The 21,357-nt window shown below is 38.5% G+C and overlaps 1 protein-coding gene across 1 annotated transcript in view; it reads right to left on the reverse strand.

Annotated features, from left to right (window-relative positions):
- LOC139456997 (zonadhesin-like) overlaps positions 1 to 21,357 on the reverse strand; it is a 387,647-nt gene that overhangs the window by 207,821 nt on the left and 158,469 nt on the right. The gene's annotated exons all lie outside the window — the stretch shown is intronic.

Raw genomic sequence — 21,357 nt, forward strand, 5'->3', positions numbered from 1 at the left:
TCGATAACCCACTCACAACACTGGACTCAACCTATGCTGCTTCACTCAGTATATTTGCTTACACCAAAGAGTTTGCGTTTCATTTAGTCATGGTACAATGGCGATAAACATCGCGTTCGGTTCCAAATTCAATTTCGCGCGGTTAAATCTACTGGTAACCTACATCTACATTGTAAACTCAGTATGTTTATCTCCTAAATATACTAATGTATTGGTATAATCTACTGTTGCAACTAGGCTTCAATGTTGTGAATTAACATAATGCCACCTGGTCCATTAAGATTCAAATTACTCTATAATAAATATGGCAAATATGTTGTATTCAACGAATGTGAATAGTCAAACCCTGTCCGGCTACTGATAATTTGTTGTGAGGAAATATTTGCAGATAACCACATTGAGTATAGCTATTGATCACTGTGACTGAATGGAAAGATTTCCGATTAATCAACCGAACACACCATTCCTCTGTCAACACGCAGTTTAATACCTCGTACCCGTTCCCTGAGAAAAAACCGGTGTACTTAAATTACTTAAATGGCGGGGGGTTCGTACTGTGTAGAATCTGGCTGACGCCCGTTTTCTAATCTTTGTGCCACTTTTGGCTTTGTATTGTAGCTATTTTGCAGTACCACAATGACACTGTGAAAGCCTTTTCATTTCAATTGTAAGATCTACTTTGAGGCGTTTCATTTGAACTGAAAGAACACGATTTGGACATGAATCGAGTGTTGTATGACGGCGCTCTGTACATGTCGTTTCTGGACCAGGCAATCAATTGAGCCCCCATTCACTCAAATAGGATATAATAACACGCATTAAGTCGACCCTGATCACAAGAATTAGCTTCTGTGGACCAAAAGTCTTATCTCTGTTATGTATTTATCTGAAGGTATTGAATTAGTACATTGACCACACACTGCACCAGAGATTCGACTGTTTATATTTAAAAGCTTGAAAATGTAATACTTAATGTACAATATATAACTAAAATACTACTGTGATCTACGCAGTAATCTTGCAAATGTTGAGTCATTGTCAAAGTCAAACCAATCAATAGTTTGCGTGATGTGAATTTCAATATATCAAGTATTATTTCCATCGTATGTCCATGGTTAAGTGGATAGAGCGTCTGGCCCGAGCGCGGTAGGTCGTGGTTCGATCCCCTGGACGCTTAATACAAAATATATTCGTTAAAGATATGGTACAGCAACGACTTGAGTTAGTATACTGTTTCTGAGTGTGGATACTGTGGCATCGTATCTTAGTTGGCTCTATAAAAAACAAGTTGGGAGTAGCACAAACAACCACACACACGCGCGAATTTACGTGACTATAGAAGTGTAGGTAATCTCACTTTACCTCACACTAAATCCATCAACTAATCAATCAACTATCTGAGTCTCGCTGCAGACAGGAAAGGACTCCCTGTCTACTGTTGATGGAAGCAGATGTGTCAACGAGTTTATCACAGTTCACGTCGTATCCTTGTATGCGCATTGCAAATCCAGGGGGTCACCCGCTAAATGATAGTGAAAGGCCTCACGGCAGTGGCGACTGTTAAATGAAATTAATATATTGCTGCCATTATAATCAGCTGCTTCCATAGCAGCAACTTCTGCTTTTATGTTCGTGTTTGTGTATTTTGTCGGACGTTATTGTGTATTTGTGTAACCGTGTAATCGGTAACTGCGCATAGGTGATGGAATGATTGAGCGACTTTTCAGAACACAACTGGGAGATGATGCAAGGGAGGTAACTCTCTCTGCCTTACAGTGATCTCAGATGAATATATTTTAAACGCTTTGCGAAAAAATTATATTTGATTTTTCTGCGTCGCAGTCAGCAATACTTAAGCTATAAAGACGGCGATCAAGATGTTTGACTGACATTTATATGTCGGATAGCAAACTGATGACAGGATAGCGAATGATCAACTTCCTTCTTCTTATTATTGTAAATGCTTCAGTGTAGATTATGACATCGCTACCACTTTGTCAAAATCCCATGAGACATTTAGTTGTCCACATGAATCGTTAATCTGCACATGTGATAACCTGTACTGTTCAGATTAATGGGGTGGAACTGTACATGATTTGTTTTGCGTTATAAGCATCCTGCTACGTCCACATGTCCACACGGAATTGTGTGACTGACTGAATAAGGATTCTTAGATAGATAAGTCTTGCCCGTATTTTAGCAACATACAATATTTACTCAGGGAGAAACGTTTTCTTTGAAATACTCACTTACTCACTCACTCACTCACAAAAACGCAATAAAGGCCACGACTGTCAACAAAGTATTTGTAAACAAACCCATTCGTCTGAGGCGCTGCGATTCGATGCTTCAGTCGGGTCAGCATCCTAAGATGAAGGCATCGAATCCCAGGTCCACGGTGCTTACGTTAGTTGGTTCCTCAGACCATACCCGGGCTCGACTCCCACATCAAGCTGAGACGCCGCGATATGATTACTTACCCACCCATTCTATGTGCAACACTCTTTATGGTACACGATGCGCGTGGCCCGGTGTTGGTGGTTGTAGGACATTCTTTGTGTGTGTGTCTGTCTGTATCTCCGTGTGTGTCTGTCTGTATGTATGTGTGTGTGTATATGTCTTTGCTTCTGTATGATTGTCTTGCTGTTTGTATATCTGTGAGTGCTATGTGTGTGTATATAACTGTGCAAGTCTCTGTGTTTGTATGTCTGTGTGTATGTATATTTGTCTGTCTGTCTGGGTCTGTGTGTCCGTCTGTATGTGTGTTTGTCTCTGTGTGTGTTTGACTGTGTGCGTCTGTCTATGTGTGTGTCTGTGTGTGTGTTTTTGTGTTTGCCTGCGTGTGTGTCTGCGTCCTGTGTGTGTATATGTGTGTGTGTATGTGTTGTGTGTCTGTCTGTGAGTGTGTCTGTCTACCTGTGTGTGTATGTGTGTGGGTGTCTGTATGCGTGTGTTTATGTTCGTCTGTATGCGGGTATATGTGTGTATGTCTGTGTGTCTGTCTGTATCTCTGTGTGTCTCTTTGTGTATGCATGTGCGTGTATATATCTGTGTTTCTGTATGATTGTCTTGCTGTATGTATATATGTGTGTGTCAATGTGTGTGTATGTCTCTGTGCATGTCTGTCTGCGTGTATGTCTGTGTGTCTGTGTCTGTGTGTGTGTATGCGAGTTTGCGTATATGTGTGTATGTGTCTTTGTGTTTTTGTGTTTGCCTTCGTGTGTGTGTGTGTATGTACGTGTGTGTGTGCGCGCGCGCGTGTGTGTTACAAAATGTGTTTCTTATGATATCATGTGACACGTATTAGTCAAGCAATGATATGAATAAAACTAAAGTGCAATTACTTCAACTTACTAGTTTAGTATCAGTTTCATCGATTTACGAAATAGGTGAACACATGTCCACATGTCCACGAACAAACATGGTTTAGAGACGATTACAGTATACCTTAAAGTGTTGAAAGGAGTAGCAATTTAAAACATGTGTCAAGTGATGTTCAACCATAAGCTTATTTCATGCTACTTGTTTGATATCGTGGAGACAGAGAGGTGAATAAGACAAGACAGAGTGTAATCCTGTTTGTTGTTTACGCCACACACAGCAACAATACAGCTATATGACGGCGGTCTGTAAATGCTCGGGCGTAGTCCAGACAATAAAGTGATTCATATGAGAAACGTCCGTTATTGACACGCAGTCAACCACCTAACCGAGCATGACTAGTCGATCCATTTAATGGCTTCATAGATCAAGCATAGGATGATAGGCACCTCTTCTGATCTGGAGACCATATTCCAAGTGTTACGATTACATGTACCCAAACCTGGGACAGTCAACATCTGACATTTGTAGGGTATATGTGTGTTACAGACATCGTTAATCCAGCTATATCACGTTCACCTGTAAAGAATAAAGTCTGGACCAGACCAACTAGTGACAGGTAACCTGAACAATAATCCAAGTGATCGACGCACGATGGCAACCAGTTAAGTAATTTGCGAAAGTAATATTTACAATGCTCCTATTGTGGCTAATGCAACCTCAAACATATCCTCGTATTTAGCATACACCCCCCTTTACAATATTTAATAACGCAAATTGTGCTGATGTTTCTGTCATCCATAACTTTGAAATTTGATAAAATCCCATTGAATTAATAAATCCGTTTTAAATAGTAGTTAAATTTGTTTAATTCAAACTTGTAATTATGTTAAAATCAATATTGTTTTGACGATGAAAATTATTTGTCATCAACTGAAATGATAATCCTGGGTACGTTATCACACTTTTGTCATAAATTAATACTTCATAATTTGAATGAAAAAGGATGACAGTAACATCTTAGGAAAGAGATGATGAGAGATGCAACCCACTCTTGTCGTAAAATGCGACCATGATGGTCGTAGGGCGGGACTACGGTGGTCGACTAGCGGGATCGTGTGGTCAGGTTCGTCAAGTCATCGATCCAAATTGCGTGGATCGATGTTAATGATGTCAATCACTGGATTGTCTGCTCAAGACTCGATTATTTACAGACCACTGTCATATAGCGCGAATATTGCTGAGTGCAGCCTTAAACAACAAACAAACAAACAAACAAACTACTTGAAAGATGAAGGGAAACAGATGATAGGATGACGAAGGGAAGGGGATTACAGGAACAACGTTGATTTGAATCAAACCGCTTATATTTAGTTTAAGGCGCCGTTATTTGCTTTGAAGAGTTGTGCCACTTCCTGGGATTCTTCTTTTGTATCATCCTTCATTTGTTCAAATATCCTTCCACATACCCGACCATGGCAGCAGCATTAAATCCAACTCACTGTATTTTGCGCAACAACTGTGGAAGTTTATGATAAACCTGTTGAAAAGTTTAGAGGGTGGTAACTCGTACGTGTATACCACCCATGTGTCATCGACGCACCCGGTGCACTACACGCTATCTCGGCCCCTCTCTCTCTCTTACACACACACACACACACACTGCACACATCGATCTAGTCGCTTCCTTGTGACGTAGTAGCTCTATTATCATTCTCTATTTTTGGAATACTTATAGTACAGTTGAACAGAAGGGCCTCCGTGTCCTGATGTCTGTGTTGTCAACTGATGAAAAGTGACGCAGGGACAGCCTTGTATTGATAGAGTTCGATCATAACGCCGAAGGACAGGGTTCGATTCACCTCACGGTACAATCACGGCATGCACGCACGCACGAACGCACTCCATATAACCAATGGCATATACTTTGTGATTTAACACCAAGTTCTTATGAATATGGGAATGGTTGTATATTGTTATAAATTATATAAACGCTTTTATTTCAACAAAATTGTCAACATAGACGACCTGAAACATCTTTTGTTTTCAGCAGCATTAAACTGAAATCGTGTTCAAGTAGGCTTAAATCTTTCCTTATTAACTTGTAATTACGCACTCGTCACAATTTCATATGCATATCATACCATATACTCTTCAAAAAAAGAAACGCAAAAACAAATTTGTCTGAGGTAGGAAAACACATTTATACGAGGAACCGTACAAGGTATTGGGCCAAAATGTTGTGAAGAGAACATTTGGTGATTGTATTCATCTCAGTTATCGGTACATAGGACAAGTCCAAGGTGAAGGTCAGCTACAATCAAGAACGCGTATGTACCCCGTTGGAATCGATAGCGACCTGACATCTCATGCCCATTGAAGAGTCGAGTATGCGAATCACATCTTTGGGAATCGTAGCCCACTGGGCCTGCAACGCAAAAGCCAACGTGTTCAAATCCGGGGATCCGGAGGGCCAGGGGAGAACATCGACGTTTTGTTGTGTAGACAGGCTCTTGTGATCAGTGCAGTATTCGATCGAGCGTTGACCTGCTGGATTACACAGTTGCCGTTGGCTGCAACTGGGAGGAAGTGTGGTGGGAGAATGTCGTTGATGCATCGTTAAGCCGTAAGATTACCCTGGATATGGACCAAACTTGTCCCGCCATGATGAGAGATAGCCGCCCACATCATAACGCTAACCCCACCAAAGCTGTCCACTTCCTATGCGCAGTTTCCATCGCCTCCAACTATCAGTGCTTATTTACTGTTAAGTGTTGGCTTCCATTTGTCCATTGCTTTTCACCTATCAGCGTTACGTTTCCACCTTTCGTTGTCCTTACAGGTATATAAATATGTCCTCTGCCTGATTGCAATTATTCACCTGACGAAGAAGTTAGTATCTACACCGAAATGTTGCGTTTCTCATAAAGAAGAAGTTGACATCAATAAATTCACTTCCTTGTGTATATCACTTCTAAATGCTTTTCAAAGACTTCATCTCTCAGAAAAGTTATACGACATCTGTCAGATAAGATTTAAGTCGTCTTTCAGATAGGTTATACGTCTTCTCTCGGATATGGTTCAAGGCCTCACTTATATATAAACTAAGTCTTATCCCAGATTAGGTTTAACTTGTCTCTCTGAAAGGGAATAATTTCTCTCTCTGATGGAGTATAGGTCATCGCTCATTTAGGGTGTAATGTCGTCTGTCAGAGAGAGTATGTCGTCTCTCAGAGACAATATAAGTTGACTTCAGAAAGGGTAAAAGTGTATCAAATTGGGTTTTTGTTGTCTTTCAGAGAGAATGTAGTTCGTCTCTCAGATAGGATATAAATCGTTTCATTGGCAGGTTATAGTCATATCTCATGTTGCGTCTAACTCGTCTCTCACATAGCAGATGCATGTAAGTCATGTCACAGGTAGGATATAAGTCGTTTCTTTGATGGGGTATCAGTAGTTTCACAGACAGTGTATAAATCGTCTCTCAGATAGAATTAGTGTCATATCTCTAATAGGGAAAAGCTGTATGACAGTTATAGTATTAGTCATCTCTCAGATAAGATATACGTCATCTCTCAGAGATATAAGGCGTGGTATAAGTTAGTTCTCAAATAGGGTATAGGTTGCTAAATGTGAATGTAAGTAGTCTCAGATACGATATACGTACGTCTCTAAGATAAGATGTATAAGGTATAAGTCGTGAAAAGCCCTTTTCATGTGCAAGTCCTTGAATTTAGGATATTGTATTGGTAAGATTCATAAGTAATCCTTGTAGTAGACCTGAATCTAATGAATCACAGGTATCAGTGTCAGAATGTCTTGAGTGAGGCACATGATCCGTCACTAAATCCATATACTGTTAGAAACCGATGTTTTCCAACAGGTGTCCAATAGTATATAGTGGGTGTGCCCCGAGAGCGGAAGGTCGGTGGTTCGATCCGCTGGTTTTATCATACCACTTGACGTAAAAATGTGGTTCCCGTTGTTACCCTTCCCGACTCTCAGCACTAAGGAGATGAAACAAAGATGGGGTGGGTCTGAGTCAAAAAACATGTATCTGATTATGATTGGGGTATGCATGCTAACGGTTGCATAGTGTCTCTATAAAACGGGGTAAAGTCCGGACTAGCACAAGCAGACACACAGACATTTGAATGAACATCGCCATATAAGTGCAATAAACCCCCTATGACCTCACCGCATACGTTACTCCATAAACGTTCAGATTCTCCTCGAAGAAAAGGTAGGGTTTGCTTTATTTGATCGATGGAAGCAGGTTATTGTTCAATGAATTTATGAATGTGGTATACTTGTGTAGGTGTAGCATTGGCAATCAAGGCAGCCTTTCAAATGTCATGGTTGAAGAAAGAAGTGAGTGAGTGAGTTAATATTTAACGTCACATCGGCAATATTGCTGGCATATCGTGACAAGACAAAATTTGACTTTAATAATATATATGTAAACTCTATAAAATTATGTCGACGAAGGACAGAAAAAGAACTAGATTATAACAGATATGTGTTTAAAACTAGTACATAAACATAAAATATGACAATTCAGAACATTACAACAGATAAAATTGGGCTATATATCACCAGCAGCTAAAGTGAGATGAAGAAAGAAACTTCTTCACCCACTGCATGACCATGGAAGGCCTCTGATGCTGTGGCATCAACGAAGGACACAATAATGAGTTTCGGATCCTATAATCACTTGCTGCTTCTGTATCAGCAATTTATGTTGGTTTTGTTCGGAAATGAATATACATAGTTTTGCTTACCTTTGTAATTGGCACTTATGTAAACGCGACTGAATATGTAAGCTTAGTTTCAGAAAACAATGTGATATGCCCCAGTGGAAGAACCTCCCTTTGTCTCTTCACGGTAAAGTCCGGTTTTGAAGCTTTGAGAGAACTGTATCTTTGTTTTTTGTTTTACGCCGCAGTAATTAATATTTCAGCTATGATGACGTCACACAATACGTTTGATAGACATTTAGAATGTGGATATGCATCTTATGACATTGTAACGTGGATGATCAACTTTTTTTATTATAGTTGTAGATGTTGTAATCTTGATTGTTACGCCGTTACCAAACATGCATAGGGTGATGGTTAGTTTTACAGTAATCACTTAGCATACAAGCAGTTTCAGCCAAAAAATGAAACCTAACGTTACGAAGTGCAATCTGCTGTACATGTAGCAGTTTAGTGCATGTCTTTTTAGCGTGAACAAACACATGCTAAGGGTTGAGGTCTTTATTGCGATGTGATTAGTTAGAACAAGGATGTAAGATATCAGACACCCTCAAACACATAATTACATAATTAACATTATCACCAATGCTAGATGCAAAAAATGAGCTTATTACAAGTAAGTATTACATACATCAGTCATTCATTAAAGCACTAGATAGACTGTACGCTAAACGATTATACTAGAACATATAAAAGTGATATGCATGCGACACAAGATCGATATCCAAGGGATAAAACTGCTTGACGTTTATTTGGCTGTGTAATGTATACACAATATATATACATGACGCCTATACATTCTGTATAAATATCTACAATACTTAAAGACAGACATTAATGATAATATAATATTACATTAAATGTGGTCATAACAATTATATTACATCTTAAGTCTGAGACAAATATAAAAAACACAATTCATACCCTGTAGGTGATAGAAGGGTATGGATCACAACTGCCACACTTATGGTAGCACCCTAGTCATTGATCTGAATAAATGATAAATAGACTAAAACACTTTTTAACAGTTAATATATTGAACAAGGTAATACACACATTATATTCAAAATGATTTGCATGTATCACCTCTAAATTTGTTCATTACAAAGATTTGTTTAAAATATTCTTGAAGTAAAAATACTTTCACACATATTTCATTGAAGTCATAGAATAAATTTCAGTGATAAATTATGGTTGTTTGGCTTACCTTATTCAAATAATTAGACATAACCAACATTTGAATCAGATTGCATACATTTAGTTTACTTAATATAAAACTTTAAACATACTGCATTGTTTCAATACAACACAAAATAGCGATAATAACCATTTGGTTCACCTGATTGAAGATGATACCTTGATGCTTTGCTGGTCTAAGCAGTTCTGTCAGTTGATGTGCTGGGAGAGGATGCAGTGCTATCAAAGCATGCAGTTTAGGTGAGGTGAAATTGGGTTTAACGTCGCGTCCAAGATTATTGCACTTATATAGCGACTGCAGTTTAACAATAGGTGTTAGTTTGGCCAATCAGCATATGAAGCTTCTGACCATGGGGCAATTATTAGGTAAAACAGGTCAGATATATACTTTGTTATAGCTGACTGATGAAACGAACAGCTAGTCATATAAAAGAAATATATTTAAAATCCTAAAATGAAATTAAAACAAATATATACAAAAACAAAAAAATTCAGTCTGGTAGACTATTCTTTTGATAATGGCAGAAATTAGTATTTTCTCAAGATGGTTAATTCTTAATGGAACGACGCCATGTTTGTTTATAAACACAAGTTCCTTCATGACCTTTGATATTTTTATCTCCGCATATGACCCCAACGGATATCGTTTTTATCTGTTTGATTTATCCTGCCGAGAAACCTATCTATTATATGATAAATAGCAGTAAACATTCACACACATGTCATGCACCCAGAAGATCCGTAATTATATTCACATTAACGTGATGATATGTTGGTGGAAATGAGCCTGCTGGATCAACCTTATCGCCAACCAAAGCACCTTGAAATATGGCTGAATATAGCCGTTTTTAAGCTCCAAACGACATGAAAGAGACTGTTCATTTTTGTGACTGATGAATGTGTGGTCCCGACACAGTGGCTAGTGTGTGTTTTACTGATATATGTGTCCTGAAACAGATTTGAGTTTATTCGAAGGAATACAATTTTAATTGGTGATCGACAGCCATTGTTAATCCTAGTGATGCTGTGCCGTCGATAGATTGATGTCTTTTTACGCAAGGTTTTGTGTGAAAAGGCATAACGATTTTGAGGTATAGAATAGAATTCAATACCCGGTTCTGATCAATGAGAATCGAGCAATATCCAGTGACATAGTAGAATATTTAAAACCCTAAATACGATGCACTGAACACATGTTCATGTCATTGCACAGGCAATTGTGAGAATGACAAAATTGTGTACGCTCTTGTGACGTTTCGGTGCGGATAAAGTAGTGCAGTGTCATAGATTTCCCTATTAATGCTGTCATAAAAAGACAACAAGATCTAGAAAGACGTTTTGTTTAAAGGATCAAATTTGGAAATGGCATCCATCATTTTATTTATCACAAACCTATCATATTGACAGATAATGTACCTTGAAATGACTTTTTAAGAGCTTTTCTTATTAATTTGATAATGTTATGCTGTATTCAAAATATAGCAATACACCATAACTGACAGGTGTATATGGTATATTGTTTAACGGTTGAACGTAAAACCTCAATTGTCCCTGAACCCATTGTCAAGAATATTATTTCCGATTGTGAATCTTGTTAGATTCCCGTTACTTTGCAGGAAACCAGCACTTCACAGGTTGCCAATTTGTTCATAACTGTTCAGGTGTTCATAAGTGTTTGAAAGTTGGGCAGCATTTCTATCTAGAACAACATATTCTCCTCTCGTTTCAGGATAATCCCCACCTAGAAAAAAAGACAACACAAACTTGTTGACATTGTGACTTGTCTTTCAGAAAATATATTGATTCCTTGAAAGTGAAATTCAAAAACAGAATATGCAAGCAAAGTATCTGTATCTATCTACCCCACCAGTGAAATACGTCACAATCACATGCAAACGCATGTCAATGTGCACCAGAATTTATTTGTTTCGTCTTACATCTACTATGTAACCCCCAGGTTAACCAAACTCATGGATAGGCAATGGAATTGTGTATTACTTATTACTTTGCATGTTGTTTCGGAAAAGGGAATGCTAAATGTTTTATCATTAAATGAGCACTGTCAGACGTAATTTCAGTCACTGAAGTAACTTTAGTTAAAACATAATGAGAAAACTAATCGCGTCATTTAATATATGGTCTTAAATAATTTGCACACACGCTTGTCAATAGAAACACAGACACATTGGAAGCCCAATATTTAAACTTTGTGGGCATTATGCATTTTAGGCATTGTATTGAAGTACACAACGATCATTTATAATTTACACTTAAACCATTGTATCCTAATTAGACACAGATTGGATATGGTTGTGACACATATTCCGAAATGTTTTCAAGCAGTTATTTCGGAATTTATAATATGTAGCACAGGTTTTGCGATTCTCCCATTATAATATAAAGAAACATTATTTTCTTGTTTATTACAGCGTGGCCCCAAAACACCTACCCTTCTGAAACAATGTGTCTATAAACCCTAATATCATACCCTCAGACTGTACATACCTTCCAAACATGTGCTAGGAACTGCTGGGGCTGCACTGTCAAGTGGTCTTTCCATTACTTGCGCATGAGATGCTACATAAACAGGATTAATACGCAGCCCAGCTTCTTGTTGTTCTGAAGGCACCGCCTTAGCAGTAGCGGATACCACGTTTCCAGATCTCAGCGCCTACAGGGGAATGGTTCATAAAGTGAAACAGGTCAAAAGAATCACGTTTAAGAGAAATATTTGTATACTGAGGCTGCCTCGGTGGTCAAGTGAATACAGCGTCTGCTCCGGGACTGGTCTATGGTGGTTTCTATCCCCTAACTGCGTCCTGCAAACCGACACTGTGAAATGGTACTTGTTGTTAACTTGCCTTACAGTTGGGAAATACTTCAGACAGAATGAATGTGGGGAAAATCAACATAACATGACGTACGTATGCACATTATTTTCACGAGCACTTTCGTGATTTGTCACATTCAAGTTGAGTTCATACGATATATGCTGTTAAACATATCCTTAACTTTACAATGAGCATTCCAAAATAGACTGGTGAAGACTCCCAAACACTGCAGCCTTCTGCATTACCCAGATTGTCAGAAGGGCTGTATTCCTGGTAGCGAACCCGGGCACTCTCCCAATGTCAGTCAACAGATTTGGAGGTACCAAACCTAAGGCACCGAGAACAACGAGGAGTCGGACAACTTGGTACTTGGGATGAAAGCGTGACATTTCGAAAGCGAGGTCTGCATATTTGCCATGTTTTTCCTCACTCTTGTCAATCACATTACTGTCAAAAGGGGCAGATAATTCAATGATATAAATGATTTCAATGGATTTAGCAAAAAGGTCAAGATTTGGTTTGTTCGCCTTGATACGTCTGAGGCTGTATACGGGCCTTTTCAAAAGGATTTCGTATTAATCAAAACCACAAGCATGGTGAAGACGGTAATAAAATGATCGAACCACTGCAGCTGTATTTCTGGTAGCAAACCCGGGTACTATCCCAGTGTCAGTCAACCGAATTGGAAATACCAAACCTAAGGCACCATGAACAATAGGGGATCGGACAACTTTGTGCTTCAGATGCGAGCACGACATTTCGAAAGCAAGGTCTTCTTTAAAGGATTTAACTTCATTTCAAAACTTCTTCACTCGTTTTAACATCTTAGCTAAAAAGAAAATGTTTGCAGATGGCTATTAGGAGCATTGATATTCATAAGCATTTGATCATTTCATTGTCAAAGAAACATTTCAATACATATTTTATCAAATAGTTAGATAGGCCGGGTTGAGTTACATTTACCTTGTTTAAACCATTATACTATATAATAATATAACATTATAGACTATAACCATCAATAATGTGTCAGTGACTTTAATATACATTGTAACAGATGGTATCCGATTACAACATTACTCAAATAGCCAGATTCAGTTGAATTTCCAAAATGGTACAGTGTAATAGCCAAGTCAAATATGAAACTAAATGAATATATTCATCAACTTGAACTCTCTGTGATTTCATTTGTCTGCATAATTGTTTGAACCTGTTCTGATGTCCAAATAAATGAAAGAATGGGTTACAGAAAATTATATTTGCTCAAAGTAAACTTCACATTTCTCTATGAGAGCACACACAGCGTGGAAATCCCTTCTCGACAGTCAATTGATGACAACATACAGTGTTTTACGAGAAGAATCAAATGTCCTTGATTAAGTGCTTTGTAGCCTCACATTCGCATTAAATTTTGTCAGAATCAATGTGCAGCTTATCATAAAATGTACATGTTTGAATAGTAATGATACCTTGACGGAATGTCAATGTTAATAAGTCCCAATTCATGACTTTAATAGTAAAAAAATCCCGATTAAGCATAGCAAACCGTCTAATAGCCAGCATGATAATATCTATTTTGATATAGACTTTTGTAATAAAAATATCATGGCATGAAGTTCACATTGTGGTAACATTTCATATTTCTAACCTTAACACTTATGTCATAGAAAAGATGACAATGCTGACTTGGTCATTATTTTATACCTTGCTTTATATTTATATATACACTCTTCGAAAAAAGAAACGCACAGGTAGAATTTCAGTAAATTTATTGTACCTCATAACGTCGATATATTTAATGTAATATCATAGATACAAAAATGAAATTTCGGAGCTCGATAGTCGAATGTTGTCATTATACAAAGGTATTGACAAAAGAAATAGTGTCATGTCACAAAAAGCCACAAGGTTGCGCTGAACTCAGTATATCCTGTGAACGCCCCAAGCAGCAATACCGCCTATGCATCTCCTCGGCACTGACGTTGACGTACACGTCGAACGAGTTCATCCAAGAGGTGTTCGATTGGGCTGAGATCTGTGGATCTCGACGGCCAGGGCAAGTCATTGATGTTGGCATTATGAAGGTAGTTTACCTTGACACGAGCTGTGTGCGTTTGGGGGGTTGTCCTGTTGAAACAGCTCCCTCTGACGGTCAATGATTGGAAGGAGGTGAGGTTGAAGAATTTGATACATGTAGCAATTTGCTGACAAATTTCCCTGAACCACAACCAAGTCAGATCTGGTGTAGGATATGGCCCCCCATACCATGACACTTCCCCCACCAAAATTGTCGAATTCACTTACACAATGTGTGTCAATACGCTCATTTCGACGACGATATCGATAAACACGTTGTTTTCCATATCGCCGTTGAAGAAATAATCGTGATTCATCGCTAAACCACACTCGTCTCCAGTTTCCTAAATTCCAAGGCTGTAAGGTATGACACCAACGCAAGCGTCGCTGTCGATGGATCTGTTGTAAAAAAGGGGACGATAACAGGTCTTCTGGGTGTATAGGTCAAAAAGGCGCAAATGGTGCTGTGGTGGACGTTGAAGTTGCGTGCAACAGAAGACTGCGATTCCCCTCCTTGGATACGTCCAAAGGCGATGTTCCGATCGGCAGCGCTGAGTCTCGGCATTTTCGAACTTGAAAAATGTTGACAATTGAATGACAAATTATTGGCTCATGCTTGCCTTTTTATAGCCACTACCACGAGATACTAATGCCATAGCATGCACGTGCTTTTTTCTTTCCTGTTTCCCCCCATGACATGTTTTAACAAGTGCGAAAACAATGTCGTTTAAGACATTGCAAATTGACAATGTCAGCGTCTGACGCACCGTTTGTCGAATATCAGGCCACCAACATTTTCCAGTAACATATATCCAATTTATATACCGGATATTTTGTGTAGTCAGGCTCAGTGAACTATATACAATCTGTGCGTTTCTTTTTGTGAAGAGTGTATATATAAACCTCAGATATGTTTTGTTAAAATTGATTCAAATTGACTTAATTTTCTTTTAAATTGGCTGCAATCACTTAGTACCCATGGTATTGCTTCACTTGGCATGTGCTGCAGGCTACCGCGAATATTGTATAACTTCCTTGGTGTAGTACTACATGTAGGTGTGACGACACGTGTCCTTGATCAGTCTCATTAGTGAGTACACAATAAATCACTGGTCAATAAAGTACAAACAATTTCTTTTAGGCAGTGAGTGAGTGAGTGACTTGGGTTTAACGCCGCTTTTAACAGTATTCCAGTAACATCATGGCGTGTCACCTTCATGTGGGAAGAAACCCGAAGTAATGCAGGTCTCGTACGTTTACCACTTCGGTGAAATCCATGAGCATGGGTATGGTGCTGACAAACCTAGAAACACAATCGAGGCGAATTGTGATTCGAACCCACAAACATAGATTTCTGGCGTGCCCTAGGGACGCAACTTTGTACAGCGAATCGCGACGCCTTAGACGACTCGGCCACCGTGACCCCTTTTGGCAGTGTATTTTCTTGTTTAACAATGATTGTAACTGTGTTACACTGTTTCTGCTGACATTCTTCAGACGCTCATTGCATTGTGTATTGAAAATGATAAGTCGTCAGGGATGAAGTTCTATGAAATGTAAGCAGTCGTCAGGAAGTTACCATATTTATATGCTGGTGTGATGTGTACAGTATAATAGTCCGGTAATTAAAGGTTTATTTTTCATGAAGGTTCAACAAAATTGACGGAAAAGGTTTTTTAACACATTTCACTGCCTTGATAGGTCTACTTTAAAAAAAAAAATAGTTTACCAAAATTTGACTTGGGGAAACACCCAAAATAGGTCAAATCCAAGATGGCCACCATCAATACAAACGAAAATTGAAAAAGTAAAAAAAAAAGAATCAATCGAAATCTAAACATGGATGATGACTCTTTTTATAATCAACTTCATAGGATCAAGACAGGGGAATCTATATTTAACAATTTTGAAGTGAAATCTTACACAGAAATAAATTACGGCTGCCCGAAATGTGAAAGAAATGCAATTGTTCCATATCGGACTACAAAATACTTAACACGGGCTTATAAAGAGGATATAGCCCTGCAATACTACAGTTTACAAGTCAAACTTACTACCAATTTAAATGTCTAAAGTTCAAGACAGTCTTTATAATCATACTCATATACCATGTATACTGGACATGAAGAGACGATTATTCAGTTATGTCAGAAAAGTCATGACTTGGTCCATTTGAACATGTCATCCCTTTGCGTTGTCCACATGCTGAGGTACTTTGTAGAGAAAAAAAAATTCTGCATGAGCATGTGATTTCATCACACTTTCCAGTGCAATTGTATCTGATTATTTTCAACAGAAATTTAGGAGTGACAGCTTGGTGCCTTGTGATTGGTTTCAATATAGTGCCCTTGTTGCTCTTTTGGAGCGTCCAGCCCCATTCTGTCGCATCCATATTGTTGCCTAGCCAGGTCTGCACTTGGAGTCATTGGCTCGTTGGCTGGGCAATCTGGCAGCATCTGATGTCAGTGGAAGGTGTCGAAGGGGTAGGTAATTTGAGCTTGATACATACCTTCTCAGTGAATTTTGTCACACGTTCAGAATTCAAATCCAAGCCAGGCATACAGCCGTAGAGGATAAGTGCCTGATTACAAGCCTGCTCGATTTCTGCATGGTTTCCACCTGTCACCATGAAAACCTTTGAATATTCCTGAGACCACCCCTATGCCATATGACCTCAATGTTGTGTCGGTCCCTGACAATGCATGTACAAAGAGCAAAGAATGGCTGAGATTAGGATCAAGGATCATCTGTAGGATGAAGATTTCAATGATGTTTGTACTTGTCTGAAGAAAATGGCCTCATGGTATCGGGTCTGAAGTGATATTGCAACAGGATGAGAAGGTCGGTGTCATTCCCTACCACTACCACAGGCTGTGTTTGAGCCAATGTACAGGCAGACATTGAAATGTCATAGTCAGCATCTCCGGATGATTGTTTAATCTGAAAACCCACCTTTATCGATTTTTGACCCCAACAGAGTGATGAATTTCTGTTTGTTTCTTTCATTTCCGAAGAGGGCTTTTTCTTCATTTTTAGAATCATGTCTGGTGTGAAATCCACATCCACTCCAATGTCACTTCCAGTTCTTCTCTGATGGGTCTCATCCTTGGTCGAAAAACACCACAATAACCATCAAACACGATAAGAGCATTGCAGAAGTGGTTCCTCAAGAAATGAGCCCGCACAGCTTGTGACACTGATTTGCCGGACAACATCTGATCTGTACTATCCTCTGAATATACTTGAGCGATGATCTCCTTTAACCCAGATCCAGCCATCAGATTCCCAACTGTATGGAATCCCCCCAAGACCAGGGCTATTTGATGCAATGGGCTCTCAGCTGGCCGTGATTCGATGATCATGTATGCAATTCACCAAAGTTGCTTGTCGATTGTAATAACCGGTGTGATTCCATGTCGTCTGGCATGTTTGGAAATATACTCCAGCGTTGATCTGACACAGGTTTTGTCACTTAGCTTATCATATCCACTAAATTACAATGACCATATTTGTGTTATAGTGTGATACTTTGTCAAACTTGTCAAGGAGGCAGAAATGATGGGAACATGTCGAATGCATTATTGCCTGACCCAATGACGGAGTATGGGGTTTACTGTTTCAGCTCTTGATGCTTGAAGGAGGATGCGTAATGCTTGTGGGAGGTAATCAAGATTGGTGTCAATCAATGCCATCTGCTCATTGTCGAGATACACATCAACATGTTTCGACATGCTCTCTACCTGCGTATGAACGTATCCTCCCCCAACTTTAATCAAACTGTCCATGTCGGATTTGTCCACCTTTGCAACATTTTCATATGCCGTAAGAGATGCAATGTTAGGTTGTTGCCTGATTGTAGTTATGAATACCTTGTTCCCATAGTAATTCATGAATTCCCTTTTCAGCTGAGATGTAGTGTGTAGTTGATCATCACTCAGTGCACTCATTGACTTCATAATGTGAAGCAAATTGTCCAAAGGAATCGTTTCATCATCATTCTCTTCCAAGTAATAAATGTCAATCTCAAATGCTTTCATCTAGGACATACACTTCAGTCGACCAAGTCTCCGTTTCTTTGGTGGAGCCTCCTCATGTTCAATATAAGCTGCAGGTATACTTGTCCCTCTCCGAAAATTCTTATCACAAGCATGGGGATGGATAGCTTCTTCAGCTGGTAGATCGTATATGAGCACGATACTTGACTGTACCATCTTGGCCCAATCATCTTGCCTGTTGACACAGTATGTTGCAGACATATGTTGAGTAACTCAAGAGCCATCGCACGGCTGAAGTGCACTTCTATATAGATGCTTGTATGCAACATCCTGGTCAATACAAGTACCACATAGAAAACAGTGAGTTTTAATATTTAAGGCTTAAACATATGACCGAGGAGTTTTCTGCTACTTTGATTGCCTTTGGATTTATATGCATACTTCGACACTGTCTGTGTACCAACAGGCTACAGTTGTATATGATGTCTGGTGCATCTAACGTGCAGTCTGTTTGCGTTATTAATGCTACAGCAGCATTTTGCTGTCAACTTCACATAATCCTGGGGTTTGTCCAGGTTAACTGGTTCCATACATAGCAAACAAGTCGCCATCTGTGATCTACATAGGACACCTTCAGTTGAGAATAGTCACCTGCAAATAGTATTAGTTGATAGAAATATGGTTGACATGTGTACAGTTACAAATGTGGCTTTTCCGATTATAGCAAATGATTTTTGTGCTAAATGTCTTGATTATATCTTCTGAATTAACTTTTAATAAAGTTTCTGAGAAGCTAATACCATTTGAGAAAAATAACTGCTTCCTGGAGTTTGGATTATCTCGTTTGATTTTCCTTGAAACAAATGTTGATGTTAATTTTAGGGCTCTGTTTCAAATTTTATATTTATATTTGTTCATGTTGTCATCAGTTATTCCTCTCTAGAGCCAATCAACTATATAATATACAAGTTTTCATTTTAGCTATAAAAGAAAAATAGCTTATACATACCTTTATGTTCTTGAGGTCTATCTTTAAAACATTGTATGCTCGGCCGCCATTTTGAAGAAGGGAATACTTTGGGTTTTTTCAATTATATTTGTTTCTAACTTGATTATTTATGTGAAGACAATAAACTGTATGATTTTATATGTTAAACGTCAACATTATAATAAATCGGTTCATTTTCTGCAAGAATTACTGATATTAACAAATTTATGTACTTTTTTGTCATTTTGAAGCATTATTTTAAATTTATATGTGAATTTTCCTTTCAAAATTGTTAAATATACATTTCTTTGCATTTATCCTGGCAAGCTAATATAGATAGACTCATCATAAATGTTTTTATTGTTATTGGTTCCACGTTTATGACTATTTTTACTTTTGTTGGCGGCCATCTTAGATTTTACCTATTTTCGGATGGTTCCCCATGTCCGATTTTGGTAAACTATTTTTTATTTTAATGGATATATGTCAAGGCACCAACATCCAGCAATAAACCTTTTCCATCAATTTTGTTGAACCTGTACCTTTTAATTACTGGACTATAACGCGGATGGTAAAGTGTGTTGGAGAAACATATGGAATGTTCCAGTACGGTCCGGTGAGGGCACTGTGTAGACATTTCCAGTAGCTAGTTAGGCTGTATATATAGTGGTACAAGGGCGTGTTTGCGCATATCTCACACTTTTCATCACTCCAAGACCAACTTTAGTGAGTGAATCACTCATCACCCCGAATCCCTGCCTTGACCCGTCTCGGAAGCTTGGCCGCTGTCGCCGAAAGTGAAAATATCAAAAGGAGTTAGATATCTGTTCCAGTTGTTCAGGTACATCATTCTCAGTTACATGTATCATGCGTAGAAGAATAATATAGTACTTGTCAGTCTATATATATTGTGTGCTGAATGTTCATGTTGTTGTATTAACGTTGTGAGATGCAAACGAGTTCATTATTGCAAAATATGTTGGGAAGTAAAATCCTGTTTGCACATTCGTGTTGAAATAAGTTTATGATATTTTTGCCTTATTTGGAAATATGTATTAAGCACAATCACTCCGATAGGATAGTAAGTATTATACGATTCAGACTGTGAAATGTTATTTGTAAGCTGTTACCCATTTTCTGATAATGGACATGACGGGAGTGACATGGGTATGTACTGGTTGAAGATCATATTTTACGAGCACTTCATCTCGGTGTTTTTTATAGAAAACCACAGGGTAATAGGAGTTATATTTTACAGGCACTTCGGGTAATTTAATAGATTTGGCTGAAGTGACATGAATGAAAGCATGACTGACTGACTGACTGAGTATGGTTTTACGCCGCTTTTAGCAATATCCCAGCAATATCACGGCGGGGGACACCAGAAATGGGCTTCACACATTGTACCCATGATCGGGAATCGAACCCGGGTCTTCGGCGTGACGAGCGAACGCTTTAACCACTAGGCTACCCGACCGCTCCCATGAATGAAATAATCAAAATGTCAATATACTAAAGTTATTTAATAACACTTCTCACTCCATTCCCCCAAAAAGGTCTTAAGCCTACATCTCTACCCATCAGATCCAACAGACAAGAATTAAATGTCATGAAGTGGTTGGTAACTCCTCCATTATGTCTCCAATCTTTCACAACCAGTTCAGTCTATTCAACGATTTTGGAAGAAGCCAAGTATCTCTAAATATCTTTTGATAAAGTTTTATTTCCAAAAGCAAACACTTATGAGTTACATCTATTCACATCAGATTCCGCAAAGCATGTACAACAGTAATGAAAAATTAGAACGGAAATATAAATGCATAATTATTGTGTCAATGACAGTAGCTTACAATTGAAGTTGGCAAACTTATCATACCGAACATATATGTGGTATCAGTAACCATACGGGAAACCGTTACCAAATCGTAGCTTGCTGTTAAAACTCATTCGAATAACACTTTCCAAAAATACAACATTCTAGTTAAGTTCTTAGGATATGCTATTAATTGAGTCATTAACTTTACATTGTCCATTGCATGACCACCTTAGATTCCTTTTCCTGTCCAGCCTCGATTGTTTACACACCGCTATGACAAAGCTGATATATTGCTTTGTGAGGCATTAAACCACAAACACATGAAATACATCAATATACATCAATAATGATACAAACAACACAACAATAAAGAAAAGAA

This window comes from Haliotis cracherodii, unplaced genomic scaffold (genome assembly GCF_022045235.1).
Source record: "Haliotis cracherodii isolate W230 unplaced genomic scaffold, xgHalCrac1.p SCAF_12, whole genome shotgun sequence".
Taxonomy (NCBI): domain Eukaryota; kingdom Metazoa; phylum Mollusca; class Gastropoda; order Lepetellida; family Haliotidae; genus Haliotis; species Haliotis cracherodii.